At 34.4% G+C, this 19,791-nt stretch overlaps 1 protein-coding gene and 1 pseudogene across 5 annotated transcripts in view; one reads left to right on the top strand and one right to left on the bottom strand.

The window, feature by feature from the left end:
- Nucleotides 1-19,791, bottom strand: part of CTNNA3 (catenin alpha 3) — a 1,725,675-nt gene that overhangs the window by 1,430,503 nt on the left and 275,381 nt on the right. The window lies entirely within an intron of this gene.
- The window catches only part of LOC309642895 (large ribosomal subunit protein eL21 pseudogene), a 528,492-nt pseudogene continuing 508,912 nt past the window's right edge, over nt 212-19,791 (top strand). The window contains exon 1 of the transcript XR_014268613.1: nt 212-8,232. The product of XR_014268613.1 is annotated as a large ribosomal subunit protein eL21 pseudogene (transcript). The remainder of the gene's footprint in view (nt 8,233-19,791) is intronic.

The raw sequence follows: 19,791 nt of genomic DNA, 5'->3' as shown, positions 1-19,791 counted from the left end.
CATTAACTTGTAAACATCAATTATTCAGAAATGAAATAAAATATTGTATCTAAGAAGATACAAAGTTCAAGCTCAGTTTGAATCTAGAGAAATAGGGTTATATGTTTAAATGTGTAATTTATTTGATATGAGACTATTCAAGAGAACATCAAAAATAAAATGTTAAATGACTTAAATGCTTAAATGCTTAAATGCTTTTAAGTCAATGCTTCCAGCATTGACTTAAAATTTTATAGATACTGTCATTAATATAGTATTATAATCATCATCATCTTGATAAAATTATCCTCCCAGCTATATAATTTTATTGTGTTTTATTATAAGTATGAGAAAGCAATGTAACTGAATTATTAAAGAGTAAGAAATACCACTTATGGTCAAATTTTAAAACATTATTATTAGTTTCATAGAATTTTATCAGTATTTTTCTTTAAACATTTGCTACATTCAACTCCCTAGACTCTGATTAAAATCTTAAATCATTTTATTCATAATTAAATAAAATTTGCAGTTCTTGGCTAAGGCATTGAAGGTCCTCCACGCTCTGACTCTTCCTAACATTTCAACACCATTTCCTATCCTTTGATCCAAGTATACTGAATATTTTATCCTTTTCCACTTTTACAACTTCTTCTCTAAGGTTTCATCCAGCTGGAACACCTTCCATCACTCTTTGTTAAAATTATACCTGATCTTCAAGGACCAACTAACATGCTGTGGTGGCTTCCCTGACCCTGTCAACTATAGAAGATCTCTTCCTCCACTAGGGCCCCTACCAAAGTTTGTCTAATGTTTCTGATAATTGTCATACCTCCCAAATAACTATAAGCATCAGGGTAACAGAGGTTGTTTCAGACAACTGAATCTCATATTAACACTTATTTTAGTGCCTTTGATCAAGTGTTCATTGCATGTACTACAAAGTCAGAAAAAGTAGAATTTATATCCTGATTAAAATCCTCTAAATCAAATAAACTCTTAAATACATACACCAAAACTTTCAAGACGTCAATAAGAATTTTAATTCTGTTGTGAGTGCTTATCATTTTTAACTATTTGTTCCCATATCTAACAATCTATTTTATCACCCACAAATGTTCTGTACCATGAGAAGGTATGAACTTAACAAATTCCACAATTTGTGAAATCAGAAAGAAAAAATAACTAAGAAATAACTAAGAAATCAGAAATAAGCTTATAGATATATTTATTGTGACATCTTGTGTTGATTATGAGAATAACAAAATGAAAAATTCACAGAAAAGTGGTTCCCTATATAAAATCTTGTCACCCTATAAACAGCATATCCTAACATCTATGGAATGAACCCTTTAGGGGAAAGATGATATTGAGATCATACCATTTTATTTGGTTACCAAACAAAGGATTATTTGCAAGAGAAAAAACCTTTAAGGGCTTATAAATAATATACCACTCAATTTTTTTAAAGAACCCCAAAGTTTAACACACAAACAAGTGGATTTCAGTGTATATGTGCAATTGCTATAGGCAGTTATACCACCATATTATTTACCAAAGTGGTGTTAACAATATGGAATATAATACCCTATAGGATATTATTAGGATATAATTTTATTGGGCTTTTCATTCACAATAAACCACACAGGCTAAATTTCAACCACTTGGAAAAGAACTTCATAATTAAATTACAGAGAAGTTTACAAGCAAATTAAGAAAATGTCAACTAAAAGTCTTTATTAACATCTTAAACTGTGAGAGCTTATCTAATACGACTCTGGACTACTAAGTGTTATGTTTATTTCAGATATAATATTTTCACATAGCCTATTCCCAGGCCAAGACAAAAATTAAAAATATAAAAAACAAAACAAAAATACCAATTACTAGTAGTCATCACATGTTAAGACAGTGATATAAACATGCCAGGGATAGTACAAAACCCAGGGATTATCAATACTAAAACCAAAATACCTAATGAAAATCTAAATGAAGCAAAAGCCTGAGGAAAGGGAAGGTATTAAATCAGGGTCTGAGTTTTCAGAGTGGACCCACCCTACAAGACACTTTTAGAAAGTCAGGGTTTTTTAACGCAATAAAACAAGAGAAAGGAAATAACTCTAACAGAAACGATAAGGTTATATATTATAAAGATGATGTTTCATCTGTATATAAGAGAAAAAATACTTTAATGAGGACAGCCCATTTACTGTATAAATATGAGGAAAATATGTTAAATTTTTTATATTTAATCTCTCCACTTGAAGTCTTACATATAGTGAATAAAACCAAATTTCCATCGAAATATCAGCATAAGTATAGTTCAGTATGAAAGTGTACGTCCACACAAAAACTTGTACACAATGATCATAAAAACATATTCACAATGTTCAAAAGGTAGAAACAACCCAAATGTCCATCAACTGGATAAAGAATGGATAAAGAATATATAATGTGATATATCCATACAACAAATATTACTCTGCAATAAAAAAGAATAAAGTATTGATACATGCTACAAAATGGAAGGACCTCAAATGCAGTTTGTTCAGTGAAAGAAGCCAGACAGAAAGACCACATATTATATGATTCCATTGATTTGAAATGTCCAAAAAAGGCAAATCCATAAAACAGAAGGTAGACTGGTGGCTGCATGGGGCTAGAGGTGGGTACAGGGAATAATTACAAATGGGCATAGAAGATCTTTTGGGAGTGATGAAAATGTTCCACAAATTGGATTGTGGTAATGGTTGCACAACTCTGTAAATTTACTAAAATAATATAATTGTATGCATTAAATGGGTGAATTTATGTTATATAAATTATACTACAATAAAGTTATTTATATATATAGTTCAATTATTTTAAAAATATAGTTGGCCCTTGAACAATACAGGTTCAAACTTCTAGGATCCACTTATACATGGATTTTTTTTTCAATAAATGTGTACTATAGTACCAGACCATTGAGGTTGATTGAATCCACTGATGTAGAACCATCGATATCTACCACCCATTGAAAAGCTCTGTGTCTGCACGAAGGGTAGGGGCCCCAATCCCCCTCTTCCCTCCGACCCCCCATTCCATCACGCCCACTTCTTGAAGGGTCAACTGTAATGTCTAATAAAGCTAAACTAAATTTTATGGCTCTCTACCTTCATTAATAAAGACAATGATTGTAAATTTAACATGTCAGAAAATGCTTAAAAATAATTTTCCATATAACGTTTCAGTCAGTCCTCACAACTAGGTGAGGTTGCGGGGAGGACATTAGTAGTCCCATTTTACAAATGAGGAAGCTGAGACTCAGATGTTAAATGACTTTATTTAAAATTCCATGTCTAATGGCTGGGAACTAGGACTAATCTAATACTTGTTCTACTACACTACACTCTGTCTCCGTTCACATAAAATGCAACTATCAAGACATTTAACAGAATAAATCTTAAATGAGTTATGTAATTAGATAGGATAGTACCGAAATATGCACCACCCTTGCCTTCAAACCAAAAGAAGATTTCTTTTCATTCCTCTATACATGTCTATAGAGTGATTTTGTCATCAACTGCAAATAAATTAAAGCACTTTTTCATATTCAGGGAAGAATGTAAATGAATATCAGCAAAATAATGGTCTTCAGAAATTTAGAAACCAATGTAAGTGTAATCTTTCATTTGCCAGGGAACGTATGTGCCAACTGAGATACGCCAGAGTTATGATTCAAATTTCATTCTTTTACAAAAATAACAGTACAGTAGTTATATTCATAAAATTCCCTTCCTTTAATTAGGCACATATCTAACGTACTAGTGTTCCTTCAGGGTTAAACAGGATACATTAAAAGCCAATATCAACTAACAAACTAGCAGCATTTTATTCTTATTAGTGAAAGAGCATTTAAATCTATTTGTGTAGTTTGTACATTCAATCCCCTAAAACAAATTTAAGAAGAATTAACAAATGGTTGTTGTAAAGATTATGCACAATGGTATAAATTTTTAAATTATTATTATTAAAATAGTATCTTTAAAACATCTAAATTATACATTATTTTAAATTATAACATAGTACAAAAACTTTGCAGGAATAAATTCATCTAATTGGTAACTGAATAGAGGTAATTTGTTAATACAATGGACTCACAAGGCAGATTCCCTGGGTTCAAGTCCCAGCTCTGCCTTTTTTAGCTGTGTGACTTTGTAAAGTAATTAAACCTCTCTGTGCTACATCTGAAAATTGTAATATTAGTATCTACCTCATATAGGAGTTTTAGGAGGACTAAATGAGCTAATATGTATAACACTAAGAATGTTTTCTGGTATGCAATAGGTACTCATGAGTTAGCTATTATTATCTTTATTTTCTCAGAGCACAGAGTTTTGTTATAAGACATTAAACAAATTAATAAAATAGCTGACTCTCCCCTTCTTATCACTAATAGAGTATAATGCCTATTGTTCAGGGGCTAATGAGTCTAAGTTGAAGTAAGGATTGTCTTCTATCAATAGTTAAAAGTTTTTGCTATTGTTTTTAAGAAAAGTAATTTCAATTCATTTACTATAAAATAATGAAGTATGCCACAGATACAGTGTACATGTAAATGTCTCTGCTTCATAATGAAATAACATTACCTTTATCTTATAATTTTAGAACATTGCCTGACAGCTCCTCTTCACTAAAGAAAGTCTAGGGAGTAGAAAAGGAAGAAGGTGAATTCCTCTTAACCATCTGAATCAAAAGTCATCAATAAAACCCATGGAGCATAGATTATTATTATATGGATTGACACAAAAGACAAGGTCTTTCATTAATACTAAAGTAAAAGAACTAAAAAATTTGAACATCACTGCTACTTTGCAGGTTGCAGAAAGTTACATTTAACAGCGAGGAAAGTCAGTATAAAATGGAAAACATTCCAGTACAAATTCAGCCTTGGAGATTTTTCCCTATAATTATAATTTCATGGATATCTCATGAAGTTAATTTCTTTCTACAAACTAGTACTTCAGTGGGGTTTTTTGTATACTAACCTCATCTGCTCTAACACCCTCATAGTTGCACTTGAAGAATAAACGTGCCACTAGTACAATAATATATCAGTTTCAGAAGACTAACCACAAGCGCACCTTTCCCAAATCACATGAGGACCATGTACACTTCTTTATACCTCATGGGCTTTGTGTTTTTAGGTACATTAAGTACTCAGCCTATATAACAATCCTTCTCTAGGTTTCTTTAATAAACTGAATATTGATTTCTTCTTAGACTACTTACAAATCTTCATAAATTATGTTTTTCATCGCCAAATGAAAGAAGTCAATCATATTAATAAGACTTTTCCGATATAGATATTTCCTCATATTCTTTGTAAATTTCCAGAGTAACTAATAAGGTACTCTGCATGTCATATAAACTCAAGAAAAAAGGAAAGGTGTATGCTGAACAAATGAATGTATCGGTATTGGTAACATCAGAATAAACTTATAGATTTTTATGTAAATAAAGAAACATAGATGTAAGTGTATGTGTATGTGTGTAATATCACTAATATTGGTATAAACATCATGTGCACACTGAGAAGGACACAACATCATTTTTGTGCTATTTCTGCCAAAAATGTATAGTCTAAATCTAATCATGAAAGCATGAGCCAAACCCAAACTGAAGGATATTCTTTCAAATAATTGGCCTATACTATAAAAAAAAAAAAAAAACAAGGTCAAGAAACACAAAGAAAGCTTGAGAGACTCTTCCAGATTAAAGGAAACTAAAGAAACAAGAAAAGTCAATGTAATGAATGACCCTGGATTGGTCCTGGACTGTGAAAAATAGTCACAATTTGGGGACAAATGACAAAATTTGAATATGTATGGACTCTAAATTAGGTAAGAGTATTTTATCAGTGTTAAATTTCCTGATTTTGATAACTATATGCGGTTATTTGGGACAATGCCCTTGTTCTTAGAAAATATACAATGAAGTTTTTAAGGGTGAAGGATCAAAGTGTCTCCAACTGACTCTCCAAAAGTTCAGAGAAAGAAAGAGAATAATAAAGTAAACAATACACAATGTAAATAATTAATAAATCTGGGTAAAATGTATATAGGTAATACTATAAATGTTCCTTGTACTGTTCCTACAACATTTTTGTAATTCTGAAATTATACCAAAGTTTAAAGTTACCCAAAAATGCATCTATCAAAGAGAAATAGAGGAGTGCTCTTTCTAAAATGCCTAGTCATTCAACAAAGAAGAAAAGGTATTTGATCTTTTGAATAGAGGTGATTTCTAACATACTTTAGAACTTCCTGATTTGGTCAAATTTATTTTGCAAAGTGATATAACATTCTAGATTACTTTTAATATATTTAGGAAGTTTCTTCAGATAAGTCACAAAAACAATTAAGTTTTACATTTATTTGTGGTAGACATCTGTTATTTTTGTCTGCCAGCATCTTTTAGTCCTTCTTCAGGAAACAGCACTTTTTTTCCCACTAGCACACTGACCTTCCCTCACTTCACGTAATTCTATAAAGGCTGTTAATATTTTTAGCTTATCTTTCTCTTCTCAGGAATGGGCACAAGATCTAGGTTGACCAATCAGGACATCTTGGTCCAAGGTTTTACATGGCCCAGGCAGAGCCAATCGGACTGTTTGGGGGAACTGACATGGGGAAAGAGGTTAATCATCAGCTGAAAAAAAAACAAGAACAAAGTAAGCCTGGAGTTGATGAGAACCCTCTTTGCTACTATGAAGAAAGTCAGCCTAAGAACAGAGCTAACCCAGAGGAAAGCAAAAGCCAGTTTGGATTGTATTCCCAAAACAGAGATTTATCTAATTCAGAAATAATACACATTAAAGGCTTCTTTAGTTTTAAACCAAATTCAGAATAAGAACCTGAATATCCATTTTATTGTCTTATCACAAACTTCTCCCAACCAAACACACCATATAAAGAAAAGAGCCAACACAATGGCAGTACATTAGACAAAGTTAACATTACTATGATGATTGATGATAGTGTATATTATTTTCTCAGATTCACAGAATAGATACATACATACAGTGCCAAGAACAGAACTTGGCACATAATGGTTGATCAATCAATGTTTGCTGAATGAATGAAGGTTGGCAACACTCAGCTCATACAAACTACTACTGTAGTCATAAATGGAGGTGCCTAAAAATAATAACTAACAGAGAATGCACATACCATCTTCCCTTTGAAATATTTTCTAAATTTCAGACATAGATTTTCTGGGTCTTTTTATTAAGACAGCATTAATGCCGTTTCAGTTAGGAAAATTAGTAAGTACCCAAAATATCAGCAGGTCTACGAAATTTAGGGCAAATGGCTCTAATGAGTATTCTGTTACTTTCTCCCATCTTCACCCATTTTCTCTCGGGCGTGACCGATGAGAATGTTTAGATGAATAAACAAATGGACGCTTTCTTCTAGACACTTCGTATTGCTGTTAACATTTATCAGCAAGCATTCAGTCCCAATGCCTTTCAACAACAGATTTTAAAAGATAATAAAATTCTTCTACAAGCTTCCAATTCAGTGCTCTTGTAATTATAAGAAAACAACTACTAAAGATGAAATGAAAGTCAGATATGACGGGGAAACAGCTAATCTGCTGGGAATGTATGGCTATTCGCCTCTTGATGGTCATAAAATATGAGTTTCTACATACACACATATTATTTTTGCTTCTACAAATATCATGAATAAAAATTTCAATAGAAAGTAAGTTAATTCATTCCCATTATTAAAATTGTTCCTATAACAACACTTTATTTATCAATATCTTTAAAGATAACTGAAAGGTTCTGATTATACAGCATTTGCTAAGAGTTCAAGGTTCCCGGAATAAATTTCCAAATACCTTTCTTTATATTTTGAGGCGACCAATTTCTAAATACTACTTCTTTCCAACACTGAAAAAATATAATTACTATATTTGACAATTTTCTTCCTACCACTTAACACAACTCTCTAAACAATTATTTCTGTATTTATTTAATTGCTCCCACACACTAAATTATAAGTTCCATGAACAGAGACTGTGTTTGATGGTGTTGTTGATCTTCGTTAACCAGTACCAAGCTCAGCCCATAGTTGGTGCCCAATAAATGTTTGTTCAATAAATAAATGGTTTGCCAACTTGCCCAGTCCTTGTGAAAATATTCAAGAAACATTACATTCAACTCAAATTTATTTAGTCCCTACTATTACTTTTAAAAAGTATGTATCAGAAATGCTTCCAGAATTAATTGGGGACTTAGATATCTGTGTGTTTCTTAAAGCACTTAGCATAGTAACTTCTAAGGCACTGAATAAGTATGAAATTGAAATAAAGTACATGAAATAAAAGTTACTTTGTTTTACTTGTGAAATGCAATAGGGGAAATTTAACAACACAGCAGAATTCAAAGATGACAACTTATTTTTGTTCATTTGTGCCATATGCTTCATTCACTTAACATTTATTACTTACTTACTTACCATAGGCCAAGCACCATACTAGGGGCCAGAGATACCAAGGTAGATGAAACACAGGTTAGTGAAGGACATGCGTGAATGAGTAACAATGGCAAATATAATATGAAACGTCTGAAATAGAAGTATACACAAAAGAGCTGCTGGAGCACAGTTTAGCAGAGAGGTGTTCTCCCTGGTAGCGGGGGGTGGGGTGTAGAGAATCAGGAAACTTCAAAGACAATGGATGATCAGGCAGAAAATAGGGAATTATTAATTCCATACGAAGGGAACAGATGGAATGTATGCTTGGTTCTGCAAAACTGGATTGCTTCTTCTCTTTGGCCAATGTTGTTCTATGATGCTTTTTGATGAGAAGAAAACTGCAGAAGCAGAGTCTAGCTACTAAGGACTTAGACTTCCTGAACTTTCTATCAAATATGGCAGCAAGCAATATCCATATATTATCTGCTCTGCCTCTGCCCTCCATCTGAAGGTGGGATTCTTAACGTGCCCAAGTGGGGTAAAGCCCTGGAGCTGGTCTCACTCACTCTGTAATGAGCAGAGAGGTCAACTGCTACCCACAGCTAGGCCGCTGAGACCATGAGTCACTATTCTGAGATGAAGAGGGACAGACAGAGGTGCTATGACCACTTTTTTTTTTTTTTTTTTTTTAGTTGTTTTGTTTGTTTTTTTATACTGCAGGTTCTTATTAGGCATCAATTTTATACATATCAGTGTATACATGTCAATCCCAATCGCCCAATTCAGCACACCACCATCCCCACCTCACCGCAGTTTTCCCCCCTTGGTGTCCATATGTCCATTCTCTACATCTGTGTCTCAACTTCTGCCCTGCAAACTGGCTCATCTGTATCATTTTTCTAGGTTCCACATACATGCATTAATATATGATATTTGTTTTTCTCTTTCTGACTTACTTCACTCTGTATGACAGTCTCTAGATCCATCCACGTCTCAACAAATGACTCAATTTCGTTCCTTTTTATGGCTGAGTAATATTCCATTGTATATATGTACCACAACTTCTTTATACATTCGTCTCTTGATGGGCATTTAGGTTGCTTCCATGACCTGGCTATTGTAAATAGTGCTGCAATGAACATTGGGGTGCATGTGTCTTTTTCAATTACGGTTTTCTCTGGGTAGATGCCCAGTAGTGGGATTGCTGGGTCATATGGTAATTCTATTTTTAGTTTTTTAAGGAACCTCCATATTGTTCTCCAGAGTGGCTGTATCAATTTACATTCCCACCAACAGTGCAAGAGGGCTCCCTTTTCTCCACACCCTCTCCAGCATTTGTTGTTTGTAGATTTTCTGATGATCCCCATTCTAACAGGAGTGAGGTGATACCTCATTGTAGTTTTGATTTGCATTTCTCTAATAATTAGTGATGTTGAGCAGCTTTTCATGTGCTTCGTGGCCGTCTGTATGTCTTCTTTGGAGAAATGTCTATTTAGGTCTTCTGCCCATTTTTGGACTGGGGTGTTTGTTTCTTTGATATTGAGCTGAATGAGCTGTTTATATATTTTGGAGATTAATCCTTTGTCCGTTGATTCATTTGCAAATATTTTCTCCCATTCTGAGGGTTGTCTTTTCGTCTTGTTTATGGTTTCCTTTGCTGTGCAAAAGCTTTGAAGTTTCATTAGGTCCCACTTGTTTATTTTTGTTTTTATTTCCATTACTCTAGGAGGTGGATCAAAAAAGATCTTGCTGTGATTTATGTCAAAGAGTGTTCTTCCTATCTTTTCCTCTAAGAGTTTTATAGTGTCCAGTCTTATATTTAGGTCTCTAATCCATTTTGAGTTTATTTTTGTGTATGGTGTTAGGGAGTATTCTAATTTCATTCTTTTACATGTAGCTGTCCAGTTTTCCCAGCACCACTTATTGAAGAGACTGTCTTTTCTCCATTGTATATCTTTGCCTCCTTTGTCATAGATTAGTTGACCATAGGTGCGTGGGTTAATCTCTGGGCTTTCTATCTTGTTCCATTGATCTATGTTTCTGTTTTTGTGCCAGTACCATATTGTCTTGATTACTGTAGCTTTGTAGTATAGTCTGAAGTCAGGGAGTCTGATTCCTCCAGCTCCATTTTTTTGCCTCAAGACTGCTTTGGCTATTCGGGGTCTTTTGTGTCTCCATACAAATTTTAAGATGATTTGTTCTAGCTCCGTAAAAAATGCCATTGGTAATTTGATAGGGATTGCATTGAATCTGTAGATTGCTTTGGGTAGTATACTCATTTTCACAATGTTGATTCTTCCAATCCAAGAACATGGTATATCTCTCCATCTGTTGGTATCATCTTTAATTTCTTTCATCAGTGTCTTATAGTTTTCTGCATACAGGTCTTTTGTCTCCTTAGGTAGGTTTATTCCTAGGTATTTTATTCTTTTTGTTGCAATGGTAAATGGGAGTGTTTCCATAATTTCTCTTTCAGATTTTTCATCATTAGTGTATAGGAATGCAAGAGATTTCTGTGCATTAATTTTGTATCCTGCAACTTTACCATATTCATTAATTAGCTCTAGCAGTTTTCTGGTGGCAGTTTTAGGATTCTCTATGTATAGTATCATGTCATCCGCAAACAGTGACAGTTTTACTTCCTCTTTTCCAATTTGTATTCCTTTTATTTCTTTTTCTTCTCTGATTGCCGTGGCTAGGACTTCCAGAACTATGTTGAATAATAGTGGTGAGAGTGGACATCCTTGTCTCGTTCCTGATCTTAGAGGAAATGCTTTCAGTTTTTCACCATTGAGAATGATGTTTGCTGTGGGTTTGTCATATATGGCCTTTATTATGTTGAGGTAGGTTCCCTCTATGCCCACTTTCTGGAGAGTTTTTATCATAAATGGGTGTTGAATTTTGTCAAAAGCTTTTTCTGCATCTATTGAGATGATCATATGGTTTTTATTCTTCAGTTTGTTAATATGGTGTATCACATTGATTGATTTGCGTATATTGAAGAATCCTTGCATCCCTGGGATAAATCCCACTTGATCGTGGTGTATGATCCTTTTAATGTGTTGTTGGATTCTGTTTGCTAGTATTTTGTTGAGGATTTTTGCATCTATATTCATCAGTGATATTGGTCTGTAATTTTCTTTTTTTGTAGTGTCTTTGTCTGGTTTTGGTATCAGGGTGATGGTGGCCTCATAGAATGAGTTTGGGAGTGTTCCTTCCTCTGCAATTTTTTGGAAGAGTTTGAGAAGGATGGGTGTTAGCTCTTCTCTAAATGTTTGATAGAATTCACCTGTGAAGCCATCTGGTCCTGGACTTTTGTTTGTTGGAAGATTTTTAATCACAGTTTCAATTTCATTACTTGTGATTGGTCTGTTCATATTTTCTGTTTCTTCCTGATTCAGTCTTGGAAGGTTATACCTTTCTAAGAATTTGTCCATTTCTTCCAGGTTGTCCATTTTATTGGCATAAAGTTGCTTATAGTAGTCTCTTAGGATGTTTTGTATTTCTGCAGTGTCTGTTGTAACTTCTCCTTTTTCATTTCTGATTTTATTGATTTGAGTCCTCTCCCTCTTTTTCTTGATGAGTCTGGCTAATGGCTTATCAATTTTGTTTATCTTCTCAAAGAACCAACTTTTAGTTTTATTGATCTTTGCTATTGTTTTCTTTGTTTCTATCTCATTTATTTCTGCTCTGATCTTTATGATTTCTTTCCTTCTGCTAACTTTGGGTTTTGTTTGTTCTTCTTTCTCTAGTTTCTTTAGGTGTAAGGTTAGATTGTTTACTTGAGATTTTTCTTGTTTCTTTAGGTAGGCTTGTATAGCTATAAACTTCCCTCTTAGAACTGCTTTTGCTGCATCCCATAGGTTTTGGGTCATCGTGTTTTCATTGTCATTTGTCTCTAGGTATTTTTTTATTTCCTCTTTGATTTCTTCAGTGATCTTTTGGTTATTTAGTAACGTATTGTTTAGCCTCCATGTGTTTGTCTTTTTTACGTTTTTTTCCCTGTAATTCATTTCTAATCTCATAGCGTTGTGGTCAGAAAAGATGCTTGGTATGATTTCAATTTTCTTAAATTTACTGAGGCTTGATTTGTGACCCAAGATGTGATCTATCCTGGAGAATGTTCCGTGCGCACTTGAGAAGAATGTGTAATCTGCTGTTTTTGGATGGAATGTCCTATATATATCAATTAAATCTATCTGGTCTATTGTGTCATTTAAAGCTTCTGTTTCCTTATTTATTTTCATTTTGGATGATCTGTCCATTGGTGTAAGTGAAGTGTGAAAGTCCCCCACTATTATTGTGTTACTGTCGATTTCCTCTTTTATAGCTGTTAGCAGTTGCCTTATGTATTGAGGTGCTCCTATGTTGGGTGCATATATATTTATAATTGTTATATCTTCTTCTTGGATTGATCCCTGGATCATTATGTAGTGTCCTTCCTTGTCTCTTGTAACATTCTTTATTTTAAAGTCTATTTTATCTGATATGAGTATAGCTACTCCAGCTTTCTTTTGATTTCCATTTGCATGGAATATCTTTTTCCATCCCCTAACTTTCAGTCTGTATGTGTCCCTAGGTCTAAAGTGGGTCTCTTGTAGACAGCATATATATGGGTCCTGTTTTTGTATCCATTCAGCCAGTCTATGTCTTTTGGTTGGGGCGTTTAATCCATTCACGTTTAAGGTAATTATCGATATGTATGTTCCTATGACCATTTTCTTAATTGTTTTGGGTTTGTTTTTGTAGGTCCTTTTCTTCTCTTGTGTTTCCCACTTAGAGAAGTTCCTTTAGCATTTGTTGTAGAGCTGGTTTGGTGGTGCTGAATTCTCTTAGCTTTTGCTTGTCTGTAAAGCTTTTGATTTCTCCATCAAATCTAAATGAGATCCTTGCCGGGTAGAGTAATCTTGGTTGTAGGCTCTTCCCTTTCATCACTTTAAGTATATCATGCCACTCCCTTCTGGCTTGCAGAGTTTCTGCTGAGAAATCAGCTGTTAACCTTATGGGAGTTCCCTTGTATGTTATTTGTCGTTTTTCCCTTGCTGCTTTCAATAATTTTTCTTTGTCTTTAATTTTTGCCACTTTGATTACTATGTGTCTCGGCATGTTTCTCCTTGGGTTTATTCTGTATGGGACTCTCTGCGCTTCCTGGACTTGGGTGGCTATCTCCTTTCCCATGTTAGGGAAGTTTTCGACTATAATCTCTTCAAATATTTTCTCTGGTCCTTTCTCTCTCTCTTCTCCTTCTGGGACCCCTATAATGCGAATGTTGTTGCGTTTAATGTTGTCCCAGAGGTCTCTTAGGCTGTCTTCATTTCTTTTCATTCTTTTTTCTTTAGTCTGTTCCGCAGCAGTGAATTCCACCATTCCGTCTTCCAGGTCACTTATCCGTTCTTCTGCCTCAGTTATTCTGCTATTGATTCCTTCTAGTGTAGTTTTCATTTCAGTTATTGTATTGGTCATCTCTGTTTGTTTGTTCTTTAATTCTTCTAGGTCTTTGTTAATCATTTCTTGCATCTTCTCAATCTTTGCCTCCATTCTTATTCCGAGGTCCTGGATCATCTTCACTATCATTATTCTGAATTCTTTCTCTGGAAGGTTGCCTATCTCCACTTCATTTAGTTGTTTTTCTGGGGTTTTTTCTTGTTCCTTCATCTGGTATATAGCCCTCTGCCTTTTCATCTTCTCTATCTTTCTGTAACTGTGGTTTTTGGTCCGCAGGCTGCAGGATTGTAGTTTTTCTTGCTTCTCGCTATGACCACTTTTATTGCTCTTGGCAGAGTGAAAATTATCAGCCCAGGGCCTTTCCAATCACAACTTCCTTACCTCATATTCTGTTCTGAGGGGAAAGTTGTTGCCTATTCATTTATACAAAGCACAGAAAACATGATTTCTAAATAAAAATACTTTATTCAGGAGATTTGTACACACTATACACTCTCCCACCCTGTTTCTGGAAGGGCCTTGAAGACCAGAGCCCTTGGCTTACTTGAGAACTAGGGTCACCCTGTGTTAATCACAAGGCATTATGGGGGTGTTGCAGGCCCTAAGGAAGAGAGTTTACTGGAAGGTCATAAATCATGAAACAAACTCATGAATGTTCCAGGATATGGTATATTCAGAGGCCAGCAAGAACTCCCATGTGTCTAGAACACAGAAGAAAGGAGTAGAAGAAGCAGAAAATGTTGTTGGAACATTAGGACTAACTTGTGAAGAAATTTACATCCTATGATAACAAGATTATAATGACTTTATCCTGCTAGCAATGGGGAACCAAAAACACTTTCAAAACAGAGAAATGAAGCAGTATGTTTGGCTTATAACCATGCGGCAACATGAAAGATGGACTGAAAATGAGAAGACCATGGGAGCAAGGGAGTCAGTTTAACTGGAGAAGCTTATTCAACCTAAATAAGTGAGTTAACATGGTAGACTCAACTGTGGGATTTCTCTGCTTATAAAACAGAATATTCTAGCTTGGCTTGATCTAGGCCAGTTTGAAAAACATAATCTAATAGTACTAAAGTTTCCTGGGTCTGTCTACTCATTGATTAGCATTAAGATGTAAATTTTTTTCTATTTATTAATGTTTAAGTACCACATGTATGTTTTGTAAAAATCACTTTTCTTACTTCATAAATTGAAAAACATCTATGAGGAATATACTGACCAAGTAGGGAAATTAAAAATCACTGTGCTGTAAGTTTGGCCATTAAAACAAGTAAGAAAAGGAAAATTAATGTTGGTCTAGAGAGAAGAGTTATCAGATATTGTTTAAAAGAAATGCCAAGGAATTTTTAACAAGCCCATGAACAGCCGCCAAAGATAACATGATGGGAATTTAATGTGTTCCATCCATAGGATATATTGGTTATATTGTTTTCTAATATCAGCTGAAGTCTGTCAAGCCTCTGTTATTTCATTGAGCTGTCAAGGCCACAGAAAAGACCACTCAGAAACGTCTGTTCTGGCAATAGTCACTTGCAGCAACTCTAAGTTAGGTGAAATCCTTTTGTCTTATCTCACTAAGAATGTGTCAAGAAAGTGATAACTTGAAAGAGTGGTTGAACCTATTTGGAAATTTGTTTAAGTATTTGTTTGTTCACTTAAATTATAAGTGTTGTCTAAAACTTGCTTTTTTTTAGATGGAGTAGGCATGGAACTATCTCTGAAGGAAAAAAAAAAACATAGTGGGAAATTTAGATTATTATAGGTAATAAGATCCTGTATTTTGAAACTGTTTGCAATGGAAACAATACTATGTAATATTTCAAAATTCATTTAAGAGGCAGCACTAAATAGCTAGTTTTGCGGGGAGGGAGACTAAAAGAGGAAAGCAAGCATTTATTCCAACAATTCATCTGGCTTACTGGTGGGAATTCAGGGAAGTGAGGAATCTTTCTCAAAGAAGAAAACTCCTTTTAAAAAGGAAAAGTAGATTTTAGGAATTGGAAAGACTCCTGTTTTGGACTATAATGATAAATTCCTTTGTAATCTAATTGATGCATAAGGAAACGGCCACTCTGGAGGTAATGAATAGGAAAAAACAATACCCAAATTATAAAACAGGGTTTTCTGTTTTATAATTTGGGTATTAATGATCCAAGAGTGTGTGGACTACTGTCATTTTTGCCATAAAAGAAAAAACTTTCACCAAATTGCTTTCTTTACCATCTTTTCTTCTTCCCTGATTTCCCTCTACCTGAACACCTGAAATACTGTTCTATTTCTCCAAAGGAAAGATTTTTGTTGTTCTCATTCTAACAGTTATTGGAATTTTCTCCATTTTTTTCAGGATCAAAAAACATCTGTGTGGTACAATCAGCTAAAAGCAATCATGGGCAGAGTCAAAATTTCTCACTGAGGAGTAAAATGAAGCTCAGAGCAAACTGTGAATTACTCCTGGAAAAAAAAATCAGTGTGATCAGCTGGCACATCATAGTGCTCTCTCTTATATTCTCTTCTCATTGCAGGATTCCCAACCTAATGCAAAACTCTGTATTTTATCATTCCAAACCCTCCCAACACTGGGGAATTGTAATGGACACACATAAATGTAAGGAAAAAGAATATTGATCATATATACTTCCCAACTTAAGATTCAAGTTTGCAGGTCCCAAGTCACAGCAGCAATACTCCTGGCAAGAATGTCTGTGTGTGCAGGGGAAGAGAGCCAAAAAAGATACCTGAGCCCCAAAGCAGAGATTCTCACGCTTTAGCGTGCATCAGAATCACCCGGAGGCCTTGTTAAAAGCAAAGATTGCTGCACCGTATCTCCAGAGTTTCTGATTCACTAGGTCTTGGATGGAGCCTGAGGCTTTGCGTTTCTAACAAGCTCCCAGGTGATGTCAATGTTGTTGGTCCACAGACCACACTTGAATTAGCAAGGTTCCTGATGCCTCCCTAAAATCACCTTTAGGTATAAGAAAAGTGTACACCTTCATTTAGGAAAATCAGCCTCTGACTTCCAAATACAACTCTTTGTTAACAATCCCCCATGAACTATATATGGGGGAATGTATATAATTAAAGCTGGAATTAATGTAACTTTGTAAGAGTAGAAAGTTATAAGTAGTAGAAAGTTGTAAGAAAATCTTGAAACAAAGATGCAATTTCCCTAGCTAACCAGTCAGCACATTCATGATACACTAGGCTGAAAGTTTCAATATATAGGAAACTCCATTTTTTTCTAGAGTCTCTCAGTTATCAAGAGACTGTCAACATGATTATGAAATACAGCATTCATTCCTTATCATTTCACTTAGTGCAGGGTAATTAATTTTTCATTTATCTAAGATAAGTGGACAGAAACCAGGTGGTTTCATTTCATGAGCTTTAGGAAAATTATTATATGTCACTAATGGTCATATCTGAGTCCTATTCTACCTGACTCTATGTAGGCACCAGGTATCTTTTGGAAGATGCCTAAAGGATCCACTAATTTTACTTCTAGCAAAAGCCTAAATGAAAGTGGAGTGACTAGGCACACACTATAGCTAGATGGTTCCTCTAGGAGTCCCTACCCGCAAGAGTGAGGCAGTCTCACTGCCCTAGAAATACACTCTGAGTCCAAGCCCCAAATAAGTTTCTATGTTTCAGAATATTCCTAGAGGGAATAATATGCCAGAGGCAGGAAGTACTAAAAAAAGGCAAAGTTGTAATTAAATATAACATATTGTTTGATATCATAGGATAGCATCCCTGCCTTACTTAAACAAATTCATGAAATTTTGACCCCTTTGCTTTGTAAGAATTGTAAAAACTCATATTACTGTTGAGAAATCCCATTGCTTTCTCAAGAGATTACTTTTCCTTCAACTTTTACAGTGGTCCTAGATATTTTTCTCATACATACATTGTTTTATATAAAGTAAACAAAATAAGTAGGATTCAAAATACTCAACCTTGTGAGGTGTAGGGTCTCTTCATGTCTAAATTAAAAGGAGCAGGGCAAAATTTGTCAGTGAGTTGGGGGAGGGGCGTCTGAGGGATTCAAATCCATCCATTTCTGGCTTCAGTTTGGTACCACCTGTTAACGCTGTTCTCTCCAGGTTTTGGTCTAGATGAGGATGATTCTGAGTCCTGGGGATGGCTAGGCTTGCAGAAAAGTAGTGATGATTACAGAAAACCTCCATTAATACTCTAGTCCTCTTAACCCATTCCAAGGAGCCTGGGCTCAGGGTCTACCGTTCATCTCCTTGCTCCTACAGAAAAAGTCTCCCCACCAAACCTCCCTCTTCCCTCCAGGTCTCCCCTAGAAATTTAGTCTACTATTTTGAGAACAAGGGCTGGGAGGAAAACTGGAGCCAATCACTAATAGTATTATATCTAAATCAGAATCTGAAATCAATTAGCATAATCATTCACAAACAGTATTTATATGAATAAAGATATCAAATCTCTCAACTCCAGAACACGTAAATGAGGCAGTTCAGAAATTAACAATTGGCACCCTAGATTATTATGGTAAGTTAAATGTGCTTACCTAATTCCATAAGTTTGCCTTTAGAATTGTGGGGTACTTTTACTATCTAAAATATTTTTCTATTAACTAATAAACAATAAAAGGGAAATCATTTATATACTATTAATGAGTTGAAAATATATAAATGAACAAATCATTTTTAATGGGCCTTAGAAATAGAACTATATACATGCAAATTAATTAAGAACATATTTTAATAGGTTTTACCCAGAGCACAACTATAATAATTGCAGTTGTAAAGAGAAATATTAACATTGTAGTATAGCACAATAAATGGACAAATATCTGGGGAAATGGATTAATTACCAAAGTAGTTTCCGTCAAAACAGAATAATTGGCAACACTTTCTTTATTCCTGCAAATTTCAAAAAACATACTCCTTCCAGAACTTGATTTTGATATTTGTTTTTATCCTTCTTGGGATATGGTCATCACACATTAACCCTATGAAGTGGCATTTTCTTTGTATTTTTCAAGTATTTATTAGGTTACTAATTAAAACTTTAGCCCCTCCTTACAGATAAAAGCCCCCAAAGTATCAAAATAAGCCCTCATACTTCTCTCATTTACTTTCATTAAAATAGATTAAGAATAAAATGATCTGGTTTGTATCCATCTTTTTTCCATATTTTGATGTATTTTAAAATGTTTATTATAAAGGTAAAATAGCTTCAATAGGAATAACTGATATTAAAATTTGACTACAATAGTTGTAGTGCAATGTTATTAACCAATAAGTGATAATCCCTGTATAAAGCTGTTTTAATCCCAGGAGTTCTATTTTCTTAATAATTTTAAGGAGGAGAATGTGAACAGATTAATGATTCTCCAATGTAAGAAATAGCAGGCATTTATTTGTGTTGTATATAGTCTGCTAAGTAGAACTCATTATTGGCTAGTAGAACTCATCAACCTTCCAAAACAATCTGATCATTATTCATTTCTATTTGCACTTGCTAGGAACAGAAATCAAAGGCAACATCAAGAAAAAGTATACAGAACACCTAAATAGACATTTCTCCAAAAGAAGACATACAGATGGCCAAAAGACACATGAAAAGATGCTCAACATCACTAATTATTAGAGAAATGTAAATCAAAAGTACAATAAGGTACCACCTCACACGTATCAGAATGGCCATCATCAAAAAGTCTACAAATAATAAATGCTGGAGAGGGTGTGGAGAAAAGGGAATGCTCCTTTGCTGTTGGTGGGAATATAAATTGGTGCATCCACTATGGAGAACAGAATGGAGGTTCCTTAAAAAACTAAAAATAGAGTTATACCATACAATCCAGCAATCCCTCTCCTGGGCATACATCTGGAGAAAACTCTAATTTGAAAAGATACATGCACCC

Source organism: Balaenoptera physalus, assembly GCF_965194825.1.
Source record: "Balaenoptera physalus genome assembly, chromosome: 14".
In the NCBI taxonomy this organism is placed as follows: domain Eukaryota; kingdom Metazoa; phylum Chordata; class Mammalia; order Artiodactyla; family Balaenopteridae; genus Balaenoptera; species Balaenoptera physalus.
This window is presented reverse-complemented; position numbering and strand designations above follow the sequence as displayed.